This window comes from Pollicipes pollicipes, unplaced genomic scaffold (genome assembly GCF_011947565.3).
Source record: "Pollicipes pollicipes isolate AB1234 unplaced genomic scaffold, Ppol_2.1 Scaffold_5724;HRSCAF=6776_pilon_pilon_pilon, whole genome shotgun sequence".
In the NCBI taxonomy this organism is placed as follows: Eukaryota; Metazoa; Arthropoda; class Thecostraca; order Pollicipedomorpha; family Pollicipedidae; genus Pollicipes; species Pollicipes pollicipes.
The window spans coordinates 6092566-6105742 of NW_023596746.1; positions in this window are offsets into that span (position 1 = coordinate 6092566).

The window sequence follows — 13177 nt, forward strand, 5'->3', positions numbered from 1 at the left end:
GTCGTCGGATGAGTTGAAACGGATAGAGTGATGCATTAGATTGACAACCATCACTATCCAGCCCGTAAGTATCTTTCCTTATCCAGCCACTCCCTGATGAATTGTTTCAGTTGGACGGATGACTCACGCCTCGACCTTTCATCCAAACAGTAAACCGCACAATCTCATCTTGCCGTGATGGATTCAAGAACTTTCAAACTGCCTCGCGTATGCTGCGTTCCAGTTCGTGACGGCACGTATTGCCACGCCGATCCAATGCCAAGTCATCTATGATCCAACATTGAACCTTACAGCGCTCCTGGTACCGATCAGACCGGCCCCAACATGGCCGCCGACTATTGGCTGGCCCTTGGTAGGCTGATATGGGCTTGCAACTTGGGTAATTCAAGCTTCCGTATGGAGGCACCATCGATAACATTTCCATAGTTAATGTTGATTGCTGGAGCTAATGCAGTGTGGCAATCATGCTTTCCGTTTAATCCTCGCGGGGCAATAGTGTGGCTGCTTCCCGTGTGTAATGTTATCAACAGGGTCATGGGGAAAAAACGGGGAAAATGTGGAGAAAAATCCGGCAGAGCTATCGATGGAGATCTAGCGTTCTTGTCTTGTCAGAATTCAGCTCCAGGCCGCGTTACGCCATGACGTGACTTTTATGATGCATGATTTGATGCATGATGTTTTGGACTGAACGTTCAGCGCTGTTCCCAAGCAGTGGAACAAGATGGATATGAGGTCCGGGTGTAACGGTAGCCATAGGACCTACAGGAACCAGCAGATCACGTTGCATAAGTCAGTTTAATTCCAAGCAGGGGTGTCACGAGGCACACTTCCGGGGGCTTAGGCCCCCAATTGCTGACTTGAGCCTCTGAATGTGTTTTTAGAGCCCCCAATACACATAAACAAAAAAGAAAATAGTGGGCTAATGAATTTGAGTACACAAATGCATACCTGTCAATGTTATCATTTCCTTGCACTGTCGTCATCACTGTCGCATCGATTTCAAATTAAAAGTTTTCTCAACATGTAAAATTTAACAACCGATCAAATAATTGGCAATGCTAAGTTTGGCATAAGTTACGCAACTGAAAAAGACCAAAGTCCGGAAGAAATGTGGATTTTAGGGTAAATTAGGCCAACTTTATTGGTTCAGCCTCCGCAACCAATTTCAGAAAGTGGCGCCCATGATTTCAAGCCTAAATGCAATTAACATAGTGCCAGCGTCTCCTTGCGTTAATGTCTGCAGAAATACACATGCCATCCTACCGTCTCGGACCATCCAGAGGACGGTTTTATGGGTTTTTAGTTGGCTGTGTCCGTTCGGGAGATCTTACTTAATCAATGAAGTCTGCTCACTTCGTGGTAATCGGGAAAACCTTATCAAGTTTGTTTATAAAACTATACGAGCAGCCAATGCTGATAAAAATGAGTTCATTTTAATCAACTTTACTTTACCTATTAGTCCAAAGTAGGTTGAACTACGCACCAAAATACAGGCAATTGACTGATACACGCTTTCACTTTTTAATCGTTACTTAGATGATTGCCTGGAGTTTTATGGAAGCAACGCACAATTCCGGGCAAATGTCCAGCGGTGGATTAAGTCAGCTTCGCTGGATCACTTCTTGTGACGCGGCACCTGATTGGTCGGTGAGGCCGCAAGAGGCTTGCGGCCCTGACGACCATCCTTTGGACGAGCTGAACACAGTGTGGTCCCCCGACTTCGCCTAGTTGCTTTAAATCGTCCATTGAACTATCTTGTCGGCGTTTTGCTGGACTTCTGCTTTTGACGGCTGAGTTCCGATCGTCCTCGACGCCCTGGGTCCGGTGATGGCTCCTCACCTGTCGCGCTCCATGACAGTGCCTATAGACCACACGACAGATGGCGGCAGGCGGCCGGCAGCGGTTACCTGGCTGAGACGAACTGGGCTTCTCCTGCATGTCATAGCCAGGTGGTATGACCAAGTGACTGGACATGTTGGAGGACAGCCAGGCAGTGGAGCGGCGTGCTCGCCGGCTCTGCAACTGCGGCTCCTGCTGCTCCTCCTCCTGACGGATCCCCTCGAAAAGGCTGCCGAAGGGACACATGAGGCCCAGTCACTGGCTTGGCCAAACGTTCTTTCATGGCAATTGGTTTCGAGCAGACTCTGGAGTGTACTTAGATGGGTCAGTGGCTGCTGACACTACATCATTTAATGTAGGAAGTGCCTGTCGTCTATCGTAATGACAGAATATGGCGAAGAATTTGCACGTACCACCACCGTATCAGGGTAAAGTGCTTGCAGAAATGTTTTTCCAATTGAAATAGGAACCGTGTAACATTGTGTGCAACATTTAACTAACATGTGGTAACATGCTGCCAGCTAATTCCTAATGTGTGCCGGGCTAAACATATCACGGCATGGGTCTGCGAACAAAACAATAGGTCTATCTTGCCCAAAAAATTAATAAATCCATCCTGCGACCTCTCTGGGCATGCTTATGCGCCCATGCATTGCCTTGCAGTTGCTTGCATTGCATGTATGACGACCCTTCACCATCTCCACTCATTTTGTTTGTTTAAGAAACAACGCCTTGATAATTATGAATGTCCTAACAACGTGATGAACTATCGATAAACTGTTCATGGAAGGGCCGCGAGCGGCATTGTTGATGAAAAGCTATCTGACTTAGCTGGATTGAAATCGGCTCAGTTGGCTTGAAAGCAGCTCGTCTGCTCGCTTGGAACGCACAGCTTTGACTTAGGACACATATTTCAGTTCAGTTTTTGTGTTACATGAACTTAGAATTTAATGATATATATTCCTTTGCTAAATAAGAAAATTATCAAGGCGAGGAAGCTTTTAAGCTTGTTGGTTTTTTACGAAAAGTTCCAGGTTTTTGACATCATGAGTTCAGCGTTTTTTGATGATATTGAACTAGTTGCATACTTTCGAGTGGAAAAGACTGTTCTGAACAATACGATTTCTCCATTAAGTAAATATGCTCCTCAATACGTTATTTGTTGATTGCGTCCTCCTCGGAGCGTATTATACGCTCGCGGACGCCAGGTATGATAAACTCTACAATTATATACCTCTTGGCTTTGATTGCTGCATGGTCAATGGAATGACAGGATTTGAATGGCGTTATTATGGCGTCACGGACGCATGGTTGACCTTTAAATTGTCTGCGCGAAAAAGTCTGCGCATCTTCGCAGGGGTGTAGCACGGGAATTAGAGGCGTTCAGATATTAAGGACAGGACTTTGGACTGCACAGAATGATCTTCAAGATGGCTGTTTCAGTTCAGAACGCAATGCAAATGTAGAACACTTCCTTTAACGAGCACCTCCTCGCATCCTGAAGGTCGATTATTACCACCATGAGAACTTCCAACGTACGATGCCGGAATATAAATTATAGAAACATCCACGTTATAGGAGTGCATTTGTCTTCGGCGTTGTCGGTGCGTTCGACTGCGGTGAGTGCATTGCATAGCTACGTGATGTGATAGACTTTTCGTGCTGTCTGGCTGGCTTTGTGCAATCACTGAGGGCCGAACAACTTGCTCGATGATGAGTGGTGGTTTTCAGGCGTTTCGGCTTCAAGGGCCGTTTCTGTAAAGTTTCTGTGTGACGTCACGCGCATTCTGTGTACGGCCACAAACTTTTATCATCTTTGGTAATCAAGCTTTTACCTTACCAGTGCGTTTACATCTCCTGACGGAGGCGGGCGCATGATTAGGTCCCATGCATCTGACGTTAATTGGTCCGTACGGTTGAACTTCTCTGCTGTATATCTTTGATGTCACCGTCGTTCATCGTCAACTTGGAGCGCGACCTATTTGAGACCGAATCTGAACAGGCCGGTCGCCGGTCGATGCATCACTGCCAAAGCTTCGTTGATGCGCGGCTGATGATGTTGTCGAGTGAGTTCTTCTGTTCTATGGTTCGGACAGGCTGTCGAGCATAAATTGCGAGAATCGCACAACGGTCGGCTGGCTGCTGCAATGTGCCGTCCCACGCTCTCTCTCTCTCTCTCTCTCTCTCTCTCTCTCTCTCTCCTCTCTCTCTCTCTCTCTCTCTCTCTCTCTCTCTCTCTCTCTCTCTTCTCTCTCTCTCTCTCTCTCTCTCTCTTCCTCTCTCTCTCTCTCTCTCTCTCTCTCTCTCTCTCTCTCTCTCTCTCTCTCTCTCTCTCTCTCTCTCTCTCTCTCTCTCTCTCTCTCTCTCTCTCTCTCTCTCTCTCTCTCTCTCTCTCTCTCTCTCTCTCTCTCTCTCTCTCTCTCTCTCTCTCTCTCTCTCTCTCTCTCTCTCTCTCTCTATCTCTCTCTCTCTCTCTCTCTCTCTCTCTCTCTCTCTCTCTCTCTCTCTCTCTCTCTCTCTCTCTCTCTCTCCACGCTCTCTACAACGCACGGGGTCGGGCTAAACTCAGTCGCCGAAGCGCCACGGGATCTGCGGCATGCGCACCGTCACGGTCCAATGTCGATGAAGCCAACAGGAGAACGGCCTTCACACACACTTGGCTGATTGATTGCCTTTCGAATACGTTGGCACGCCAAGAACTAGCTAGCGTTAAACAGCAGTCAATGTTGGGAAAAAGCGTCCAATTTCTGGGCGGTTCGTTACAACATTGTGCCGCGAGAGACCTCGCACCGGGTGGGCTGGCGGTGAACCCCAGACAGGTGAACTCACGGTATCTTGCTTTTCCTTGGCATTTCGTGGCGCCCGAGGTCAGCTATTGCAAACGACCATCTATGTCGTTTCACTGTAAGTTGCAATGATTTGGCTGGCGGGAATGCAATGAAGTTCTGGCGGTATGAGACTAAAGAATCACCTAACGGCTCAATAATTGTGTTTTCTAATTTGCGACTGTCCGCAACAGGTAAGATGTAGAGAGGCCCGGGGGTCTCTGAAGTAGTCAAGAGGCCAAGTAGCTTCTTGGCTGCTCTGAGAGCGAAATGCACAGGTTCAGCTGAGTAATCAGGTTGTGCGCGAGTATAGCTGAGCAGAAATCCAAACCATATTTTCATGGGAACAAATTTCGTTTGAATGTTATGCGTGTGGAAATGCCACCCATCCACTGACAGATACAAACATAAAGGACAGGTCCCGTCGTTCCAAGACTGAAAGCACCGCCGTTGGGGCGCAAACTGCCTTCTGAGATGTAAAATGCTTGCGGGCTGTCATGAGCGCATTTAAAAAAGAGTTTAATTCATAGAACAATAACACGCGTTTGAAAGGTATAAATTAGTACCCAGATGAACAAAAGCTTATAGAAACGTACAAATATACGAGATGTTAGAAAACGTGCGCATGCCGTTGCTGTGCTGGTGACGGATGCCGACATGCGCCCCTACGAAGAAACTGCTCCTCTGGTTGGGGCCTCGCAATCGTCCATCCACCGAGCCACGAACAAACTGATCTGAGTCCAAAAGTCCGAGCCCAGGTCCGCGTCGGAGCTCGAGTCCGAATGTTGTGCTGAGTCCGAGTCTTGAGTTCACTCTTTCCACACTGCCTGAATCCGAGTCCGAGTCCGGCAGTTTCGCCAAACATTGCCTCGGCGTGGGCGTTTTTGGGGCGGCGTTCGACGTGCCTCATTGTGAGCCACACGCCAGTTGAATACGAGTCCGAGTCCTATAGTCTCGAGTCCGAGCTCAGGTCAAGTCCACCCATGACTTGAGGGGGATGGGGGAGGGGGGGGGTGAGAATCCCATCCCGTGCGGAATGGGATTCTCACCCCCCCCCCCATCCCCCTCCTCGTCTCCATGTCCTAAAACGGTGAGTCGGTACCTGTGCCCGATACCTCGGCCGAGGCCGGGCGTCACCATGGAAACGACCATCCGGGTACCAACGCAGTTGATGTAATGACACAATGGATGCAAGGCTGAGCTGTCCTCGGAAACGAAAGTAGAAATACAGTTTAATTTGTTATGCGTTATTAGTTTCATTCCCAGTATGCTTGTAATGAGGATAGATACCCGACGGAATCCGGACAGAAACATTCACAGAGGCGGTCCCCCAGAGGGAGACAGCTTCCGATTTACTGGATATGATCGGTGCCAAAACCGCACACTTTTGAAAGCTAATTGGTGACAACTTGGAGAATGTAAAAAAAACTACAACAGACCAGACCATATACGACAGACCATCCTAGTTAGACGAAATTCAAGGCGTAGCATTGATCTGCACTCGCTAAAGCTTGCAGCGTGTTTGCGTAGACCGTGTATCTGTGTAGAGCGTGTGCTTGTGTAGAGCGCACTTCGAAACGCTGACGCTTGGCTGTATGAACAGGTTGAGCCACAGTATGTTGCCAGGCATAGCAACTTTAATCCGGCTGGTTTTTAGCAGGTGACAGAAATATGCTACGAACTATATCAGTGCTGACGTCACAGATCAGGGGCGACACAGTGTGTTCCCAATGCCCTTCAGATGAGTGTTTTTCACAGATTTGTCAGCCAAGATTCACGTCACATACTGAACAGTATCAAATACCAAACAACTGGGCTTATTACTAGTGGCATGAGTCGTGGCTGGCCATGGCATCTTACGACGAACTTGATCAGTTTGCTTGCGGCGTTTTAAAGCGTCGTGCCATTTGAAACAGATGGCACGAGTGCTCGCCACGTGGTAGTGCATTGGGTTCAGCGCTTCTATTGCCCTGGGTTCAGTGCAAGGCTGTGGGTTGCTGTTGGTTGTGCTCGTGTCGTGAGGAGCTGACTGACTTGAAGAACGTAGCTAATCGTCAGTTTCTCTGAAGCGCTTTGCGGCTTTTCTAAGGATCACCAAGGAGGGTGTCCCTGGTAAAAGCGTTATAAAACACTGCCAACCTCAGAGGTTTGCTGATTATGGATGCCCGAACAGCAGCTTCAGAGGTCAACAGAGGACGTGGGAGCGACACACGTCAGGGATACATCGGGAGCTTTCTGCTGCTGAGAGGAACAGCAGCTTTAAGGCAAAAGACCAAGCCTTGTTGGTGTAGGCATCTCACATTGCCCACTGCACCCCAAGCTTCGTGTACTGACCGGTGGACAGGCATCAGATAAAACGCTTTTAATGCGCCTTTAATTTAATTCTATTTGATATAGAGCCAAGTAAAGGAGGAAGAGGTCTAAAAAATATTGTTTGCACCTGCTGATGCCATTATTACATGATTTTTCCACGAATTGACTGGATCATGATGGGAGGTGCGAGGCCTTCACTAGCCGTACCGGTAGTATGCAAGGATTTTGACGAAGCTGCTAGCTGATCGCGTCTTGACATAACAAAACCAAAGTGATATTGTTTTCAGGTGCGTGTAGCACCATGCTATCGGTAAATAAAGGGCTACAATGCGTAGAAGCGAGGGGGAGGGAGGGGGGGGGGGGGGCAAGAAGAAAATGGCTGAACCGAGCTTGCCGTCCTCCTGAGACGGCTGAACTTCCCTTCGAAATGCACTTAAAACAGCTTTATTTCCAGATTTGAAGATTTTTTTCTAGAGTTGGGAACAGCGATGTAGCTTCACAAAATTAGTTGGGGACTGAATCCTTATAAATGATAACTAATGAACAATGATAGATGCACATGATGAACAAAAGTAGGAAGCTGTGTTCCTTGGTAACGAGGTACAACCTCCAGCTGAATAGGAATCTACACGCCTCTAGGGCTTGTTATGTTAAGTATGCCTTGTAGATAAGTATAATTTGGTGACCATCGAATAATGAATTATGCATAATTACCATACCTATAAGTATAAGTTATACATATCAGCACTTGAGTATTATTTTTTGAACATCAAATACTGAATGATGTTAAATGATCATACTTAAGTGCAAACGAAACTTCCGAAACGAGAATGTTTCATGGTTATGCTACATTGCATTTCATTCATGTTTTTGTGGTTTATGTCATTTAGAGTTAGATTGCAACGGTTTCTAATAATTTTGGCTCCAGGTGACAATTTAGACTATTTAGAATTTCGTCAGTGACAAAAAAAACATTTTTCACCACTGCAGCTAGACAAATTCATATTTCCTTCATTTTTCCTAGACGCTCCCATTGCTTTTTTTGATGACGTGGAGCCATGCGTAGCCGAAGCGAGGGCACGGGCTGGCACGGACTGTCGTCGCTGAGCGTCTCCATGAATGTGTTTTCCATGATGGTGATGAGCGTGTTCTGTTAGCTATCCTGGATATTTCAGAAGTTCAGTGAGATCCCGGGTAATGGTTGAACAGGAATTTCCGGAGGGTCCACTATGTCGGACATTTTCAACAGTCTTCAACCAATAGCATAGCACTTGACTCACCACCTAGAATTACCTGAGCCCGTCTTTCTCTTTACAGGGCGCAGACCATTTCGATAACGCTCCCACATTGATGGAATTGATTCATGTCTGTTTTGTTCTCTGAACTTGCATATTGTTTCAGTATCAGTCAATATAATCACCATGAAATTGCATTACAAATCACCATCACGTGACCAACACCCGTATGGAATTATTGGAACGTGCTGATGAATCAATGGAAGTTCGCATGGTTTACCATGTTCGTGTCACGAACCCAATTCAGGTTGCTGGGGTAGAGCGTAATCACACACAAATCACGTGCCGTCAGGAATTGAAGGGCTGCACCCGAACAAATTACTGTTGCGTTAACTTAGACGGCCACCTCTAGCCTTTTTATAAGATGTAGTACAACATAATATAATATGACGCAATTTAATGCAATATAATATAGTATAATATAACATAATATGATATCACACAATATAATTAAACAATAACTTTCCGTCCCAGTGGCTCAGTTGGTTAAAGCGCCTTCCTTCCGGTCCACCCACCCGTGGCGGGGTGGGTTCGAGTCGCTTGAGGCGCTCGCTCTTTGCCCTTACTGGTATGGCCTGCGGCCAGTGGCAGCGGTCGCCCTAAAGGTCAGTTGACTTCAGAGGGCAGGACGGGCCGTGCCGAGCATTGCGGCACGTTAAACTTTTGCCACCAAATTATGCCGTTGCCTGGAATTGCGCGATCGGCTAGCAAGTGTCCGGGGCTCACATAAGCGCTGCTTAGCGTGAGCTCTGATCCCAGAAGTTTATGCATTCAAACAGTTCGGATCAAATCTTTTAAAAAATTATGTCATGGCAACATATAAAATAGTCCCAAACAGAACAATCCCCACAGAAAGACCTTAACCGATTTGCGGAAGTCGATGCACACCTTGCAGCATTGCGAGCCATGACATTCTTTTAAATTATCCAGATGATACCCGTGTCAACAATTATTATTTGGGTGCCTGTGACCGGATCTTTGGTCACCATAGACGAAGTGACCGAGGAAACCGAGCGCGATTAACCAGTTGGTGGGTGTTTCATATGAATCAGCCACTTAGGAAGATTCGAATTTCGAAGCAGGACTGCTGGCAAGTTGAACAACGTTTGGGTAATGTGCTCACCCGTGGACCTAGTTCCAGCTTCGCGTATTTGGAGAAAACGCGAGCGCCATTATGAATCGATTTGCAAAAATCGCGTGCAAATCAGTAAGTGGTTTGGAAACAACTGTGTGAGCGAATGGAAAACAACAGTTTCTGTCATTTTGGAATTTGCGATCTGGTTCCAGGTCAACGTATTGTAACGAACCAAATAAGTTGACCATGCGAGATCAATTGCTGATTTTTTTTTTTTTGCTGATTTAGGTCTTTGCACTGAGAACCTGACAGGTGTCCTTCACCTCCGCTGTTTAGAAGCTCGGCCAGTTTCCGTTTGGTTGTTGAAATTATATTTTTTGTGCAGCTTGCTGGTTGTCCCGTCGCTCAACAAGTTAGTGTCAACTGGACATATGGCGATGCCGTTATCATTTGTGGGTCTCTTGATGGCTGCTCGCTCTTCCCTGGCCACATTTGGCTTTGGTGATTTTACCTTTTTAGTGATTGTCAAGCCAGCGTAGCTCATCTTTATGTTATCTTCCTATGCACATTTCTGTTCCGTCCATGGCACCTTTGTGCAGATGGCTTATTCGCACGTTTGAAGTTGTAAGAGAGCGGAGCGTGCACTCGTCCGGACTCGCCCAAAAAACCGACTGGCGCCTGCGAACGTCGGGTCCCTGCCGCCGTCTCAGCGGCCGACCCTTGACCCCTGGTGAATCGGAAGACCCGCGGTCACGTGACGCCCCGCGGCACCCAGTCAGATGTAGAGCTCGGGAGAGGGCGAGGGCGCCCACCCCGCACAATCACACCACAGAAGTCGCAAAGCTTGGTCCGCTATTCAATATTGCCTCCTCATTTGCTGAAACATAAGTGCACCACCGCCTTTATTGGTTGCATCATTCGCTTAAAACTTGTGTTGTCGTTCTAGAGTTTGTCCCCGCTTTTGGATGCAGATCGTCTTCACCCGTTGATCTCGCGCTGGGTGAGCTCTATTGGCGGAGTTCGACATGCGGCTGAAATGTTCTCACAGTCCTGTGATCTCATCTTTGTTTCGATGATTGATGATTTTTCCCGTTGGACATAGTGCAGGACAGTGAGGTCAATATGCCAGTTAGAGGGCCCAGTCGAGCATGTGGATATGGTGGCGGAGCGTTCGTTTTCATTGCTTCCGGGACCCACTCGGGACAGGATAGCCGAAAGTTGTGTGTCACGTATTTGGCGACTCTATGATGAATGATTTCAAATGGATTCCCGAGTGAGACAACTAAATGCAGAAGGCGTTTAGTTGTCAATCTGCATTGATGCATTTTTAATGCAAGTGGTCCTTTATCGGCATGATTATCATTCAGTCTTTGCTATAGACGCTTGCATGCATGGCCCTCGATGGCACGTGCAATGAAACAATTTCTGTCGACAACATTGATCAAATGTTTGACGGCAGCCACTGGGACAGAAGTAACCAGTATCTCGCTTTAAGGAAGTGCCTCCACATTTGCATGGAGTTTTCAACTGAAACAGCCATCTTGAAGATCATTTGGCACAGTTCACAGCACTGCTGCTCTAAAAACTTCAACAAGCCTAGCTTCTGAGCTACTTGCCCGCGATGCTCTGCAGATTTTTTTTCGCGCAGACTATTTTTCAAAGTCACCCAGGCATTCATAACTCCATAATAACATCATTCAAATCCCGCCATTCCACTGGCCATGCGGCACTCAAGGCCAAGAAATATATGATTGTCGGGTCGTTCATATCTGGCATTTATGAGCACAATTGCCAGATATAACCGCCGTCACTTGCCTCACGACCAATATTATGCAAGATGCGATGACACAATCAATGACGTATTGAGGTGCATGTTTACTACACAGAGATGCTGTGTGATGTAATGCAGTTGTTTCCACTTAAAAGGACACCAATAATTAAAACTGAGCTAATTTGATCATACCTCAGGCCTGCTTCAATATCCTCGAATGTGGAATATTCCCTTTAAGTGAGTCAGTATGATGTTAAGGCACACGCGCTTTAATGCCCGGACCACGCCACCAAGAGCACCAAGAAACTGTCCTATCTACCCTGTGGACAAGCTCGGCGATCGCCTGGATCGATGCCACATTGCCTCTCATCATGTCGATGACAAGAGTCTTGATCGGCACCCAACACTGAGCACATTCAAGAGCATGTCATTACTCCAGGGTCTCCGCCGTGTGACTGATAGACTGGACCGCCAACTGAGCCTTGGACCAACAATTCTGCGCTGCTTAACCTTTAGAGGTGTTATGAATGAAACCGGTAAGCCAGAGCGAAGGCGATGTTCTGGGCCACTCTTATTCATGAAATCCGGAGTTCACTGAGCCCTCAGATATGCGCAGGCTTCCTGGTGTGTCATTTGCGACTGGACGACATGGCCAGAAGGACTTTGCTGAATGATTTTTTCATTGCAGATAACAAATGACATTGTTGATGGACCTTGCATTCAGCGACTGTTTGACTTGGTGCACTGGACTGCCTACAAGACGTAATTAACTGGAAAAGATCGACATGACTTTCTTTAAAAGACTTTCGTTTCAAGGCAGCAAAAGACAACGGATGCAGATAAACGGCGATATTCAGCACCTTTCAGTTAAAAACGCGGTATAAACGCAAGAGCCCCTCTTGCTCTCTCTTGCTCCGTATTTTGGTCGTTTTGTTTGTGCGACGGTTGGAGTCGCTAGCCTATGGAATGCATCATAACCTAGCGATAAAAAATTATGTGCAAAATAAGGTGAGAGGCTGGACGTATTTGTATGACGCAGTCAGTATGATAGCCATAAAAACTTGGCCTAGATTGTTGCCTGTTACCCATACTGTCCGCCCCTCCATGCCCATGTACGGACGCATCGATGTATATACATACATACGTACATATATATATATATATATATATATATATATATATACTTATGCTGTTTATAGTTATGAAGTAGGCAATCACTAACCAAGAGTCATAATAATATTCCCAGATGGCTGTGTTTTGGGGTGGCGCAGCAGCGGGGCGGAGGTGGAAGTGCCCTCCCCTTGGCTGCCGGAAGTATGTTCCCGAATTTCTTGGGATGCTTATTTCCCAAACTCAGGGTATTGCAGCTACCAGTACATTACCAAAGCTCGGGTCTAGGAGGCTTCGTTACTGAGTAAGAGAATAAAAAATCGGGCTCAGAACACCCTTGTCTACATCAAGACTCCGTTCTCCGGATTATGAGGCCATGTTGTAGGTTAGAGGAACCACTTGGTAGATGCTTAGAAACCTTTATCAGAGACACATGCCCTCAGTGTTTTTTTTTCCAGTTGAATACGACACTGTCCAGCAGGCCCCGCTGTGAGGAGGTCTTATTTCGTGCAGGAGGTCCCTGGAAAATCCTGCTTCCCTAACTCATAGGCCGCCGTGTCGCTCGCCCCTGGCTGAGTCCGAAACTCGAAACGTATGTCGATTGCTACTCCCCATAGTTACATAGTTACTATATGGGCAATTCAGGTGACTATAAGCAGTTGCAATTGCACCTATATAGTTCCTGTGCGCGCTGTTTGCTGCTCACATGCTTGGCATTAGAGGGCAGCTTCGAATACACTCACTGAGAAATGAATTGTTCCCATTGCGTTCATTTTCGTGCATGGTTTAAGTCAATTGTTTATGCTCCTAACTTCTGCTGGAGCCGTCCCTGGTGGTTCGAATGTACAAAGAACATCTAATTATTACATATTTAGATGCTTTTACGTAATCGTATTTCATGTAAATAATTTTAATGTACCTTACGCTAGTTCTGGATAATGTCTGTTGG